We start from the raw sequence: 17,629 nt of genomic DNA, 5'->3' as shown, positions 1-17,629 counted from the left end.
TTACAGTTTGCACATGATGATCATTCTGTCTTCTCTTCAAAGTATCACATTTCAACTATACAATAGGAAATACAAACATTTTAGTTAGACTTAGTCAGCATAAGATAGTGACAAATGGATTTTTATAATATACTTTAATTTCAGGTAAGAATATGAATCAGTTATTACTACTGGGGCTAATAAATTATACTAAGACAGTCACTGACACACAAGCTGGCATAAAATATAATCTATGGCAATATATTAGTCTAAATTCATAAATAATATGTCACAAAATACATTTCATTATTTACACACCTTCATATTAAACCATATATTATTTATCTCTATATATTATATATATGGTACATAAAGGGTCAGATAGTGGTACATAAAGGGGTGGTACATAAGGGGACTGGTACATAAAGGGTGACATCCCTTTCCGATGCGACCAATTGTAAGGAGAATGTACACATTTGACTCTAATGGCATTAAAAGTGAACTATAATGCGGCATGTGTGCTTGAGACACATTAAATATCGGTGTATAAACTACTTAAATATCATCATCTCCAAATCTTGAGCAAGAAACAACAACAATAACAACAACAAAAACAGCAACATGGAATCGGGAGACAGCAACACCACAGCAAATACGATTGACATTCGCAATACTTCTCTCCTAACAGAGGAACTCTATTTGGAAGAGCACAGCTTGCTCATTCTATGTGCATCTGTTCTTATCGGTCTGGTTTCACTGACATCCTGTATACTGGCAGTAACGGTCGAAAGGTGCCAAAATCTACAAAGTACCTTGTTACTACACTTCTCGCTTTCGACTGTATCTTTGTGACTTCATCAACGGTCCGAAAATTCATACAGCACCCTTTGCTGAACAGAAGCATCACCACTTTCAACATGTCCTCTCTGCAACTTGCTTATACGACGGTTGGCATGATGTCCATCGAAAGGTGTCTTTTATTCTACAACCCAATGACTTACATGCGCTTTTACTCAAACAAATTCATTATGAACGCCACGGCAAGTGTTTGGAGTTTAGAATTGGGCATATTCTTAATTGTTCGTTATGGAGTTTGCTATTTGCGCTTTAAATCAATAAATGTGTTTACGCAAGCACAAGTATGTAACAATACAGTTTCTATTTACTACGGTATACTTGTAACGATTATACTTTTAACGTCTATGGTTAGCTACTGGATAATATTCGTCACTGTTCGACAGAAAAACAGTCGTAAAGATGAGCGCGTTATGTCCTTTAGATCAGTCGTCAATCTTATAAGGGGATACAAAAACACTATGCTAGTTCTTGTATTTTGGGTTCTTATTCTAGTGACCTCTCTGGCATACTTTATCATTTTATTTGTAATGTATTTTATGAGTCTTGGCCCCTACAAAGTTCGGCTCTCTGTGGACGCGGTCTCGACGTTAAACTGCATGTTGGACCCATTTCTGTACGTGCTGTGGTTCAAAGAATGCAAACTCGAGTTGCTAAAAATGTTCTCCTTTTTGGGCAAGTCAGTGAAGGAAAAAGCAAAAATACTACAGAATGAAGTGTTCGACATTGTACCTTATGAAACTAACGCATTGAACAGAAATATAACACGTCGTTTTGAGGGAACATGTGGAGTGAACATGAACGATACAGGCGGCCAAAACAATCCTGCATTTATCGACGAGACATCACTTTAGACTCATAAAAAGAATCATGAGTTAAACGCTGAAACCATACAAGTCTAAAGTTAACAGTGTATATATGAGCCTCGCCCTGTGAAAACTGGATTGGGATCATGTGTGTAACGTGTCGTCCCCGATGAGCCTGTGCAGTCCGCACGGGCTAAATTTATGGACGACACCATATTTTGTTTTTCGCCAACACGAGACTTCATTTCAAGAAAAAATGCAATACACACAGAAAGTTTCGTCCCTTCTTAGCCTGTGCGGACTTCATCGGTTAAATTAATATTGCACTTTAGGCACATGCAGTAAACCCCCTTTTCTCAGAACGCGAATAATATGTTTTAAAATGGGATGAATACACATAATAAAGTTAACTATTAATTTCATTGTCTATATTATCACATGAATCGTTTCCGATTAAGTCATTTACATTATAAAACATTTCGTTAATGTTTGCTTGATCTGTATTTTTATTATAAGGTTTATAGCATTTCTTAAGTGTTTTTCTATATGTTTTGGTTGTGTTTGCAAAACCGCGTGCTTTCATTAATCTAATGTCTATATTTTGCTTTTCTTTGAATAGCGTTATATTTTATTCCTTAATGTACAAATTGCTGTTTGTTTGAGTTGGACTTAGTCTTATTTCAGTCACTTTTTGCGTTTCGGAAGTTGCAGTTTGCAGTTCTACAATTATTAACAAACTATTCTGGCGCTTTTTGATGCGATTAATTATTATTATTAATTGTAAAATACTTTTCCAAATATCTGAACGCTATTTTCGTGTAAATATTGAGTTAACATGTTAAATTGATTATTAACATTGATTTCAGTGAAAATTGTGTTGAATACTTGTATATTTTCATCTATTAATTAATTAAATTATTGTGATTTGTCATTATCAAGTATTATTTTCATATCGTCTTGTTTCATTTTTATTGTTTTGAATGTTAAAAAACTAAAATAAAGCCTAGCATGATCAGGGAATTCGGTCCAATCAAGTATTTCAAAATCATGAATGACAATCCAATGGTACGTGTCGTGGTGTATAAGTAAATAATCAGTTTCGCTTAGACAACGTGGTGGGGTGAAAGTGTAATTACCTGCTTTATCTCTAGACATACTGCAGTTAGCTACATGTATGATATGGTAAACATATACTATCAGTGTTTAGAGATAAGTTTGTATTATTATCAATTGTGAAAGCGTCACCAAATTATGATACGACTATGGTAAAAGCATAAACGTATACGTCGTTTAAATGCTTTTTTGTTATATACGTGTAATATGCATAAGAATCGTAAAAGGTTAACGTTATTTTAATTCAATTTATTTTAAGTATCACCATAGTTGTTTTTAATGAATATAACGGTTTGTCATTCTCGGGATAGTTATTTGTTCCAATTTGTATTAAATGTACCTATACGGACTACTCGTTATTGATGGTAACCATTACTAATTCATCATTCATTACATGCCGTTTTCCCTACGATTTACATATATTATAGTATGGGTATTGTTTACCTGTGTTCATAAACACCTGTGTACATGGCATATGCAAGATTAATTTAAGTCAAACCAATCATATATTTAAGCGTCTCGTACTTTATATGTGAAAATTACGGTCCAAAGACGCCCCAATACAAAGCAATAGATTGCTGCAATGCTACTATCACAGACAGTCAACGTATAAAAGATTGCAGCAATTATACCATCACAAAGAGTCAACCTATATTAGATTACTGCAATGCTAGAAGCACACACAGCTCGGTCAGCAGCTGGAGGCGCGTCGCGACCGAGGCGAGAGTCGCCCGCAGAAGATTTTCTCACCTGTACAAATTTCCTTATAGAGGGAAACTTCTGCTAATCCAGCTGAGTCCGTCACCCTCGAGCCGGACGTCTTTTACACTGCTGGTTTTGCTGTCTTCTCCAAGATGCAGCGGACTTGTCACCTGCTGTTTATCGTCGAGAGTTTGCCGGCCAGGACCTGCCAGAGGTCCCGTCTGAAGAGGGCCGGGGACGGCGGGACAGCGAGACCACCAGTGTTGGGGACATACGGGACGGACCTGGGTCTGTGCACGGCGCGGGGGGAAACCCATGAACATCGAGGGGGTGGCTTTAGAGAGGGACCCCGGGACAGCGGTACTCAGTACGCTCAACGCACTGGGGAAACTGTCTCTGGGGATGAAGACGACGGCCGGTGACAACAAGTGAGCCATTAAGGCGGAGCTGTGTGCTGCAGTCCCTTAGCGGTGCTGCTTTCAGACATGAATTTGTCTTGAGATTGTCTTTCTACCAGTGCACATTAAGGTCTCATTGGCCGCCGTGCATTGGTCTTTTTGTATCTAAATTATATCTTTGGCGAATACCCGGGAAGCCGGGGTAAATTTGACCTACTTTGGCTCTAAATTAAATTTTCTCCCCTGAAAGGTCACAGGGGCAAGTCGGGCTACAAAGACCTCGTGAAGAGGCCAGTAGGACCTGTAAATAAACTCGGATACACACACAGAAGCACACACAGTCAACCTTTGATAGAGTGCTGGATTGCTACCATCACACACAGTCAATCTATAATAGATTGCTGCAATGCTACCATCACAATCTAACTATTAAAGTGCAGGCTCCGATTCTACTTAATCATGCTTAAACAGGATTTACTTTAGTATTTTCATATTCCAATAAGTGTACGTCAGATGTTATTTACACTATTATAGGCTTTAATAAAAAATACACTGACTAATCAACATTAAATATGTTCTTTTTACGACACCGTGTACTTAAAAATGGTCTTTTAAGACAATAAAATAAGTGACTAAAGTCATATATTTTTTAACTAATAAAGTTCCGATAATACGAGTATCTTGACTTTAGTATCGAACACCATCTAATATTGATCATAAATATAATTACATTGTTCTTCTTGCTCATACCTATAACGGCAAGTTAAGGTAACACCCATACATTATGGGATCAAGTTATGTACATGTATATGTGTTCAGTGTGAATTTAATATATGCATTAACTGTATGCTCGAAAAATGTGCATGTCATCGAAAATAAAATAAATTTAATTTATTTGTGTCTGAAGTCCACTTACTGTTACCTCACGCGATTAAGTTAACGAATCAACGGTTAAACATAATATGTTCATTATTCATGAAATTAATATGTTAACATTTGTTGTGATCAATTAAGAGGATATTAATTAATTAATTAAGATTACGTATAAAATATTAATTAAGCTAACTTAAATGAGATTATATAAACTTATTTAGAGGAGATTAATTCAGCTGAATTAGATAAGATTAATTCAGCTAACTTAGATAAGATTAATTCAGCTTACTTAGATAAGATTAATTCAGCTTACTTAGATGAAATTAATTAAGCTTACTTAGATAGGATTAGTTCAGCTTACTTAGATAAGATTAATTCAGCTTACTTAGATAAGATTAATTAAGCTTACTTAGATAAGATTAATTAAGCTTACTTAGATAAGATTAATTAAGCTTACTTAGATAAGATTAATTCAGCTTACTTAGATGAAATTAATTAAGCTTACTTAGATAGGATTAGTTCAGCTTACTTAGATAAGATTAATTCAGCTTACTTAGATAAGATTAATTAAGCTTACTTAGATAAGATTAATTAAGCTTACTTAGATAAGATTAATTAAGCTTACTTAGATAAGATTAATTAAGCTTACTTAGATAGGATTAATTAAGCTTACTTAGATAAGATTAATTCAGCTTACTTAGATGAAATTAATTAAGCTTACTTAGATAGGATTAGTTCAGCTTACTTAGATAAGATTAATTCAGCTTACTTAGATAAGATTAATTAAGCTTACTTAGATAAGATTAATTAAGCTTACTTAGATAAGATTAATTAAGCTTACTTAGATAAGATTAATTAAGCTTACTTAGATAAGATTAATTAAGCTTACTTAGATAGGATTAATTCAGCTTACTTAGATGATATTAACTTATCAGCTTACTTACAGGAGATTAAGTCAACTAACTGAGAGAACATTTATTAAGTTTCTGTATAGAATGTTAAATAAGCTAACTTACAGGATATTAATTAAGCTAAGCTTACTTAGGAGAGATTAATTAATATTAATCAGAGGAGATCAATTAAGATTACTAACAGAAAATTAATAAAGCTTCCTTCATTCAGATTTCGGTAGCATATCGCCTGTTTGGTCACAAATAAGCTATAATCTAACAACTATTCGGAACTTGAAAATCTGATAAATATGACTTTTTGTCATAAAAAATTCATCATAAACACTTTTGAATAAATACTTCTGCATTACTAAGCTGTTTTGTTTGTTTACGATGCGGTTATGGTGTGTTAATTAAGATGAATGAATAATAGAGATGGTGTATTTTTGCAAATTGAAAACTATTGTTAATTTTTACGCAATTTATTTTTACACATCCCAGCATATCTTGCATTCGCTGACAAAGAAATATTCCTTAAAGGGACCGTCAACCACGAGTAACAAGAAAAGTTCTAAAATACCTTATTTTTTAACACTTGTTAGTTTATATATTGATTAAAATATCACGACTGGTATATTACTTTACTTGAAAGAAGTTGTCAAGTTTTCATATTTTCATATATTCGGTAATAAAATTTTACTGGGTATGTGTACCAGGTAAATACCAGTTAACTATAAATAACGCAAGTAGGATGATAATCATCGTCACGCGATAAACCCAGAAATGCAAATTGTTCATGCGTAGTGAATTGTATATATTTTATATATAAAATGATCAATCTACTTGCGCTATTTATAGTGTGTATATCGTTATGTCATCTTTTTTCGCGATGTACTGTCGATTTCACATCGCGAAATTTTATTACCGAATATACTGAAAATATGATTTTTTTTCAACTAATGTAATATACCAGTCGTGATATTTTAATCAATATAAACTAATTATTGTAAAAAAATACGGTATTTTAGAACTTTTCTTTTTTTGTCATTCTTGATTGACGGTCCCTTTAATATACCTATTGTTATTTATACCATGTTGAAAACAATAAACAATTCTTTATAATGGCAACAATGTGTTTCAATTGATTATATCTTTTGTAAGCACAGTATAATATCAGAAAAGACGAAAATTAGCTTGACAGAAAAGCAATGTCACTGTGCCGAATATATTACAACATGCACGACCTTCTTGCGATGAAGTTTTTATAACTGACTGTATACTATTAAAATGTTAATATTTCTCTGCTAAAAGCCATATATATAATATGATGAACTGGATCATTGTAAACAATAATGTATGCACGTCCATCCACCTTTCAGATGTATCAAGACGAACCATATGTGACTAATTACACTTATCTTTAAAACTAAATACTCTACATGTAATAATGTACAGAACATGCTCAGTGAGTGATGTTCGTCTTCTTTAAAAGTAAACAAACTTACATACATGTATGTAAACAGTTGTTTTTGCAAATGTGTGTTGGAAATATAATTATTTTGAATAACCAAAATTATTATTTTTGTTTATTTTTGCATGGCTATAAGAATTTATCAATAGAAGCCTTACACCGTCGAAAATACCCCACACCAGGATACTGTTAGTGACATTGAAAATACCCCACACCAGGATACTGTTAGTGACATTGAAAATACCCCACACCAGGATACTGTTAGTGACATTGAAAATACCCCACACCACGATACTGTTAGTGACATTGAAAATACCCAACACCAGGATACTGTTAGTGACATTGAAAATACCCCACACCAGGATACTGTTAGTGACATTGAAAATACCCCACACCAGGATACTGTTAGTGACATTGAAAATACCCCACACCAGGATACTGTTAGTGACATTGAAAATACCCCACACCAGGATACTGTTAGTGACATTGAAAATACCCCACACCAGGATACTGTTAGTGACATTGAAAATACCCCACACCAGGATACTGTTAGTGACATTGAAAATACCCCACACCAGGATACTGTTAGTGACATTGAAAATACCCCACACCCGGATACTGTTAGTGACATTGAAAATACCCCACACCAGGATACTGTTAGTGACATTGAAAATACCCCACACCAGGATACTGTTAGTGACATTGATAATACCCCACACCAGGATACTGTTAGTGACATTGTAAAGGCGTGTGTATTATTTAACAATTGACAATCATCTGGTCCTGATAAATTCGTAAATGGATTTAAAAAAAGTGGTGCCAAAATATCTGTTTCACAAATGCTTTACAACAATTGTTTAATAAATTGTTTGATATTTGTAATTTTTACGATGCGTGGGATATATGTCATATACAGTGTACTGCCTATTCATAAGACGGGTGACACATCTGCTCCTAGTAATTATAGTGGAAGTACATAATTAGCATTTTTGGAAAACTAAAACAACCGTCTACGCATATGTTGTATTTAGAGAAACTGGTGGGTGCCATTACATTCCTGGAAACAAGAGCATATGGGCCGTGCTCTGTGAAAAGGGGGTTTAATGCATGTGCGTAAAGAGTCGTCCCAGATTAGCCTGTACAGTCCGTCAGGGACGACACTTTCCGCTTTTATGATATTTTTGTTTCAAGAAAGTCTCTTCTTAGCATAAATCAAGTTAAGGCGGAAAGTGTCGTCCCTGATTAGCCTGTGCGGTATTGAAATGTCTTGCCAGTATCGGAATTGAATCATAAAAAAGAGTAAATAATATGTACATATACAATAAAAAGTGTCCTTAAATTCATATTTTATAGAACACTATCTTATTGCAGAAAAACTTAAATGCATTTCGATTTCCGTACGTTTACTAAACTTTGCTAATATAAACAGCACATTCTCCAACATTCCTTGCATTACGCGAGTAATTTTCCTTTACGTACTTGAACATGCTCTTTTTATGCATGTATATGTATGTATTCGTTATTGAGTTTATGAATTGGCGATTAGATGTATATGCTTGAGTAACTAATAAACGTTTTATGCTCCGCCTAAATTTTTGGGGGGAGCATATAGTCGCCGCTTCGTCTGTCCGTGCGTGTGTCCGTCCGTGCACAATTTTGTCAGGGCTATTTCTCAGCACTTAATGACCGGAATTCAATTAAACTTTATGGTAAAATTCACTACCAAGAGGAGATGTGCATATTATCAGCCGGTTCTGGTCGGATGATTTTTCACAGAGTTATGGCCCTTTGAAATTTTTCATTAACTGTACATACAGTGCAATTCTTTCCCGGGCTCTTTCTCAGCAACTAATGACCGGAATTCAATGAAACTTTATGGGAAGCTTCACTACCAATAGGACATGTGCATATTATCAGCGGGTTCTAGTCAGATGATTTTTCACAGAGTTATGACCCTTTGAACATTTCCATTAACTGTACATATAGTGCAATTCTTGTCCGGGCTATTTCTCAGCAACTAATGACCTGAACTCAATGAAACTTTATGGAAGCTTCACTACCAAAAGTAGATGTGCATAATATCAGCCAGTTATGGTCCGATGATTTTTCACAGTCTTATGGCCCTTTGAAATTTTCCATTAACTGTACATATAGTGCAATTCTTGTCCGGGCTATTTATCCCAAACTACAGACTGTAATTCAATGAAGCTCTATGGGAAGCTTAACTACCTTGAGGAGATGCGCATGTTATTTATGGGTTCTGGTTAGATGATTTTTTTAGAGGGTTATGGCCCTTTGAAATTTTTAAGTTGCTATACCATCCATCGTATTATGCCCCTCAAGACGTTTCCTTTTATCTGAATATATTGTGCAATATTGTGACAAAAAAACTTTGGGGAGCATCACCCTTCTCCGACGGTTTCTTGTTTTCTGTTTTGTTCTCGTCGTGTATCCGTACCGTTTCTTGTGTGAAGTGTGAAAAGGGAAGTTCAGACTTGTTTTTGTACAGCCTGTTTCGGAGGTAGCTTATTACTCTTAAATATGTTAAAGTATTCACATGAACCAGATACGGAGCAGAGTTCGATCCCCAAAATGGGAGATTTTTTAAAATTTCCCCCATAGACACCAAGTACTGGTTCTAGTCCTAGGAAACGGACCACACAGGCTAATCAGGGACGACACTTTCCGCTTGTATGATATTTTTCTTTCAAAAATGGTCTCTTCTAAGCAAAAATTAAGTTTATGCGGAAAGTATCGTCACTGATAACACTTAACGCACATGCATTAAACCCCTTTTTCACAGAGCGCGGCTCGTATTAATTATTTTTTACTGGGCTCTTATTCTTGAGACATCTCTGGAAAATGCTATAATTATAAGTTTTTAACTTTACATTGGTCGACACCGTTTTGACTTAATCTGAACGCGGTCTCAACGGATAACTGCATTCTGAACCCATATCTGCCTGTGCTGTGGTTAAAAGTATCCAATATCGAACTGCTGAACATATTTTCCCTGTATTACAGGGGCGTAGGTAATGGGGCAGCAGGGGCGACGGCCGCCTCCCCAATATTTCGGCTAGTCTTCGTTATATAAATGAAACGTAAAATCCCCCACAATCGCCGCCCCAAAACCAGTATTTTGTACCTGTAATCACGCGTCGTCAGTGCAGAAGCCATGTGTCCCCTCTCCGTTTGCTCCGAGGTTGCCAATAGTGATGTGTCAATATCCCTTGTTAGGTGTCATAAACCAGGGGCCCGGGTAAATGTCATTGCGTTAATTGTTTTATTGTTCTTTTCCGTGATTGCACTGTCGGTGTTTTGATTAAGGACAGGCTATTCTTTTAATTTTAATTGCTCGCTTTAATTCAAAGGTAACTGCCACTTTAAACAAGTTTGAGTAAATATACGCGTGAAAAACATTAATTTGATTGAAAATATTTTTGTTCTCTAGGATAACACTTATTATTGATTAGAAATCATTGAAACAATATCAAATATGTAATTGTTTAATGTTCAAAATGAGTATTCCTAATCAGCCTCGAAATTTTGCTTTTTTGTAAGTTAATGTTATTATTTCTCATATCACTTGTTAAACTCCGTCATTAAAATACATAAACATTTACTTTATTTTATGTTTTAATTAGCACGAGTTTTTGGAAAGAAAAAAGAACTGATTTCTGGGTCGTCGTCTGCGGCATTGGACAAACTGATTTCATGACAAACTGAGAGTGAGACAAAAATCGGGCATTTATATCAACACGAAAGTTCCCCTAAAACGCACCATATTAAAATTGTAAAATTTGTCGGAACCACGGGAGAGGACAACCCTCTCAAACGAACCCCTTTATTTTCCCAGTACATAAACTGGAACGCCTCCCCAATGTTTGGAGGTTTTCTACGCCCCTGCACTCTGTTAGAATATACATACAAGCCTCCACAGTCTACCGGTACTCAGTCTATTGCAAGCGCTAACCACACGCACGCGCGCTGTCAAGTTGCCTGATATAAACACTTTGACATATGCTAAATCACATCTAAATACATACCTCAGGAAAAAGTATATAAATGACATCATAATTGTGTAGCGAGTCGCACTAAATATTCTCGCATTATTTGTTTTTCTCCGCTACATATACAAGGTGCCTGTGCCACGTGACTTTTTTGGCTATATGTGGGACAATCGGATGTCAACAAACCATCGCTTCAGGTACGTTTCTGATAATTTCTTCATTAATTCAAAACCATTTATAATAAACAAAGACGAGAACCCGGTCATTGTCAAAATACACAACTGTGTTAAGTTTGCGCAAAATTAATTAAGTATTTTTTCCAAAAAGTGCAACCGCGTGTTTGAAAACACACAAAGCGAAATGCTTATTGTGGTATATTTGTTATTCAATCATCAAAAACGTTCATTATAATTTTGTTGAAGGTTTAAAAAATAGGGCGGACAATGTAATTCTTCATAGAGAAGCTACATATATTGCATGTTTGCGCATATGCTTCGATTCTGAGTCTGTGTATAAAAATGCAAAAATACTATGTGTGGGACACATTTTTGAAATGCTATGTGTGGTATGCAAGAATTTTCCCGTCAGTTCTGCATTTAATCTGAACACAGTTTTGTAAGAATCTAAAACATATACTTCAGTCTGTACTGCAAATATATCAAATTAACCAAATGTTACATGGTGGAATACTGAAGTAATTGTGTTATGTTTAAACAATTTATGTTTAATTGAAAATAAATTTTAAATAAAATACACTGCGTAATTGTTATCCAACCAATGGTCTTTTTTAACAAACACGTTATGTTGAACTAAAATATTTTCTTTATTTTTTACTTAATGTCTTTAAATAAATATCATGATTGATATTTCTGCCGGATTATTAAATTCGGTCATGTTTTATGAATGAATGACAAAGAAAGTAAAAACACTTGCTTTAAAATGGGTTTTACTTCTGTTGTTTTTCAGACTTGACAAGGATTAGTCGAAGGATTTGTAACGCTTTAAGGCGCGAAGCTGTGTTAGAATTAGATGAACACCATCAAACCACACGGAAGGTGTTATGCGGCAAGTTAATTATCAAAACCACAGTGACAGAGAAGGACCCAGCTTCATTCTGTGATGTTTACGGAAAGCTATTTCAACTTACTATGCAAACATACCATTTAATATGTATTTTGGCATAATCAAAACAAAGTGTATGTATTGATATTTGTGTATATTTTTGTGTTTTGTATCTATGTTTTTAATGAAATTGATTAGATGAATATAAAATCTGAGTATATATTTTAATAAAACAATTGTTTCACAACAAATAACAATATAAATCCAATGATAGTTGTCAGATACAGCCGTGATGCTGCTACTATCTCCTTCATCAGGTGGGGCCATATTCATCGGACGTTTCGGCACTGTCCCACTACGTCCTCCTATGGTGTGCCGACTGGAAGTGATCAATTTCCTGCCAGGAGATAGTAAGCCTCCGCTACACTTCCTCATCTGCCAGGTCTCGTTTGCCAGTCTTAAGTCAACTGCCTTGTGTCCCCCTATCCACTTCTCCTCTCTCTTCCGCCATAGCCACAAGGAAGCAGACTCCGTTTCACGTGCAACAACCGATATGGCCCGTTCCCGGACCTGTCCTGTACCCCCAGTCTGCTGAAAGTGCGCCACAGTGATTGCGCTGGGAAACCTGTGCAGCCCACCTTCACCGGAAAACACCATGCCTTCCAGCCTTTCTCTGTGCAGGTATCTGTGAGGGCCTGGTACTTTTCGCGCTTCCGTTCAAAGCTCTCTTCATTCCGCTCCTCCCATGGTACTGTGAGCTCCACCATCACAACCTGTTTTGATGCATCTGACCACAAAACTATGTCGGGTCTCTGGTTTGTCACGGTGATCTCCTGTGGAAACTTGTGCTGTTTTTTCAAGTCTGCTTCCATTCTCCAATCTGTTGCCGTTCCAATAATCCCACATGCGCGCTTGGCCTTTGCCCCTCCTTCTCCGGCTCTTACAAAGGAAATGAACTAGGGGCCTTTGTTGGTCGTCTTCTGCGCTTTTCGTGCTTGATCTTAATGATCGGCGATTGAAGCAAGAACCTTGTCGTGACGCCATATGTATCTGCCATCAGACAGGGCTGTCCTGCATGAGCTCAGGACATGTTCCAGATTCGCTGGTCTTCCACAGAGCTTGCAATCTGGCTTTTCGGTAAGACCCCAAGTCATTAGGTGTGTTGGACTTGGCAGCACGTCGTAGACAGACTTGAGCAAGAAACTAAGTCTGTCGCTTTCCATGGTCCAGATCGCATTCCATGTAAGCTTTCTCTGGGGTACTCCCTCCCAGTTCAGCCATTTTCCCTGTTTCCGTAGGGTAACAGCTCTGGTGAGCCTGGATTCTTCCTCCATTTGGCGAACCTCTTCCTGCACTTGGATGCGTCGGTCTTTTGCACTGGCTTTGCTCCACTGCGAACGGATGACGCATCCGAAACCTAGTCGCCCGTGTGCGACATTACCGACAATGTGGCTGTGCCGAAGCCGAACCTCAGCCTCTTCAACTGCCTTGTCAGCCCTCCACTTTCTCCTGGTGTTGACCTGCACTCCTGCTTCTATAACCTTCTCAACACTCCTGTCTCGTAGCATAATGACTTTCCGAGCCTTTGTGACCTTGTATTCCTCCGTCAGTGATCTGAGAGGTATCTGCAGCTTGCTGCCTGTGCAGTACACACCGAGGCTGGTGAAACTCTTTGACACCCCCATCCACCTCCTGAGGAATGAATTTATTGTCCTCTCCATTGCTTCCACTGTTGATGACGGTACACTATACACCAGCAGCGGCCACAATAGGCGTGGTAGGATGCCATGTTGGTAAATCCAAGCCTTGAATGTTCCTGGCAGACCACACTTGTCCACATCTTTCAACCAGTTCTCCATTTGCACTACCGTGACTTTGATACTCTGTTGATCATTGAGTGAGTATCAAACCAATTCCCGAGGCACTTCACTGGTTGCTCTGTAACAGTCGGGATGAGCTGATCTTTGATTCTATATCTTGCACTCTCTTGAATCTTTCCTTTCATAAGAACCATGCTCTTTGATTTCTGGGGTTTGAACTTCATTCTGGCCCACTCGATAAGTTCGGCAATGTCTTGCAGCATCCACCTTCCCTCGACGTACGACTTTGCTGTAATAGTCATATCGTCCATAAATGCCCTCGTTGGTGGTTGGATACACCCCGAGGTCATTTTGGGTCCTCTGGATATCTTCTCCGCTGACTTCACTATCAGATTCATGGCCGCAGCGAACAGCACCACTGAAATTGTGCACCCGGTAACGATGCCTACTTCCAGTCTCTGCCAGTCAGTGGTTAGTTCCTTTGTTGAAAATCTCATGATGAAGCCGTCGAAATAGTGCCGCAACATCTGCCGAAATCGAACGGGTACATGATACAATTGTAGAGTCTTTTGTATCATCTGATGCGGAACAGCACCATATGCATTTGTTTCATATTCGCAAATTTTCGTTTTAGTTATGATATTTGTGAGGAAACCGTAATACTGAACATTTACCATTCTATAAATAAGCCCTTATCCGACAGCTAAATGATTCTATAGAACAAATACGACTCATAAAGAAAAGATAAGGTTTTCTCCCCAGTTCTTTTAGATCAGGTTTCATCCACACCTATTTTTAGAACATTACGTAGGGACTAGTTTTTTTTGCCTTTCGCCCCTGATGCGTCATTTAGGCCATTGGGTACGCAGTCGTTTAACGAGTTTACGCGTGTGTGTGTTTACGATGGATTACTATAATATTATGAATGTGAAAAACACAGTGTTAGGATATAAAACTGGAATGAAACTGGTGATACTGCATTTTCGATTTAGTTAAAATGTCGAATGTACTCGAATAACGCGATGTTTTGTTGGATAATTGATGGATTAAATTTGAGAAAAGTGTCAGTGAATTGTTCTTTAACTTTTCGAAGGAAATCGATGTCGAATTAAAATGGTAATTTCTTTGATGGTTTAGTCGTTCCTTTGTCAGTCGATCAAAGAATGTCTATTCACAAAGCATTGCCTGCTTACATCCAGTGCTTTAAAATGGAGAAGATGGATGGCGATGAAGAAATTTGGCTAGAACTTTAACTCGTCATGGAAGCAAATTAAAAATTACGAAAATAAACATGGACGTGGTTATTATAAAACTTCGGTGATAACCAATAATTTTATGTTAGTAAGTATAAAGTGTGTAAAAAGAAGAGTTGTTTAAAGACTAAAATTAACAATATCGGCGGGAATAAATGCTGAATCATGCTTCACGTAGCCACGGTATGTGTCTACACATTTTTGTAAATTTCAAAATGGCGGGAGCCATGTTTGTTTTTTGTTTTTTTACAGTGGTGAAACAAGAATTGTATTTTGAACACAACCGTCTGTGTTCTACTTGAGTGTGTTATATTTGGAACGCTGATTAAATTTGAATCGAGGCGTATAGCGATATTTTGTCTCGTTACTTTTCTTTTGCGTGGAATTCTTAAGGACTATTTCGATTTCCGTAAACAGGAAAGATCACAATAAATATTACTACGCAATGTAAGATTCAGTTAATTGAATGTGTTTTTTCTTTTATTTTAGGAATAAATTACATAAAACAATATTGTAGGATAAATAGGGCTCGGCAAGCCTCGCCATGTAAACCTTTCTTCACTCGTGGGATAAACTTAAGTACACAATCACACTAACATAGTATTCTCTATTTATATGCATCTTTTGACGATTTAGAAACCTGAAAATTATAAAGCGTTGCAACGCAAAACGTTTGAATAATTTGGAGAGTTCTGTTGTTGTCGTTATATTTTGCGAAACTACGAAGATCGCTTGTATGAAGTATAAAATACATGCTTACTTGTTAAAGGAAATATGTCAGAGTGGTCAAATGCGCAGACTTTTTACTCCATGACTCCAGGGGTCAGTGGTTCGTGTCCTGCTGAGGGTTACCTTTTTTTCGTTTTTTAAATATTATTCTTAATTTTTACTTGAGCTTTTTAGATCCAAGGTTTACATTGATCGATATAAAACATTAAATGACAAACCTCAAAACATGCCAAAATCTGTGAAAAGGCCCCTTTAATATGTTATTATAATGTTTACAAACTAAAAAGAAGAAGCTGAGATATTTCACAATAAATCGAACATTGGGTTATCTTTTTTCCGGGATTTATGTATGTGATCTTCCTATGGAAACGCAGAGAGGTATGATATACGTGTGATATCTACGTGTGCATATATTTATTATTACCATATTACTGTATACCCCGATCACAAGAACTCTATATACGCATTTTGACGCATTTTTAGCCCCTCATAAAGTTGAATTTAATTAAAGACCTTTCTTGCTAAATTCAAGCTTAAAGGCTTCATGTCCAACCCTTATATACGGATGAGCAGCAAACAGCATAAAACTGTTACTTGCAGGCTGTTGTGGTTTTATGCTGTTTGCACATAGCCATTTTCACTTTGCTTTAAACAGGGAAAGGATTATTCTAAGAATTGTAAACGGTATTTATAATGGGAAAGAAAACTTAGTTGTTACAATCGAATGCTGATTGCTTGTTTTGTGTCGATGCAAGAAGTCGATAGTATCGATATGTGCTGGGTTGTTAAGGTATAAACATATTTTTTTTGTTAGTAAATTAACACCAATTAACATGACAATTATACTTTGATCACGCATTTTGCATGAACTATTGGTATTCGCAATTTGAAATAAATTATTAACATATATTTCCATGGGACTATGGGATTAATATCACTTTCCCACAAAGTTACCTTTGCGCTGAATAAAATTTTAATAACTTAATTATCAAATTCAAATTATAAAATTTTAACAAGTCTTTAAATGACTGCTTTACACAATTCCAGGGATTTCACTGGCCCCAAAAAAGTTGTCGCCTCTTTTTCGCGGCGTGAAAACTGTCAGTTATTCCAACCTTATTAACCCTTAAAGCGCTGGAGCTGAATTTTAAAGGCCTTTGCAAACAGTTTGGATCCAGATGAGACGCCACAAAACGTGGCGTCTCATCAGGATCCAAACTGTTTGCTATTCTGATAGTATTCTTTGAAAAAAATCGAAAAAAATGCTAATTTTAGAAATTCAGCAGACGACATTTTAGCAGATGACAAATTTCCCAGCATGCAAAGGGTTAATAAGAACAAGCATTTAAAGAAGCCTTACTACATTAATGTCATTGACTATATTATCACTACAAAAAGTATGTTATTACATAAAAAAACACAAAGTACCTTCGTAAGTCATACCTTCATAAGTCTTGATAAGCTTTATTTGTATATAAATAACATTTTTTTCAACTAGATAACAACACAGATAACCAAAATAATATAATAATGTTGACATCAATGCATTAAACATTATGTTGCATAAATGTTTTAAAATTAATTATTTAAACATAGAATCACACCAATGTACTTCATTTGAAAGGGAAAAAGAAATATAAAACATCAGAAAATAAATCATCTCACTTC

The sequence above is a fragment of the Dreissena polymorpha genome, chromosome 5 (assembly GCF_020536995.1).
Source record: "Dreissena polymorpha isolate Duluth1 chromosome 5, UMN_Dpol_1.0, whole genome shotgun sequence".
NCBI classification, from domain to species: Eukaryota; Metazoa; Mollusca; class Bivalvia; order Myida; family Dreissenidae; genus Dreissena; species Dreissena polymorpha.
Note: the sequence above shows the minus strand (reverse complement) of the source record.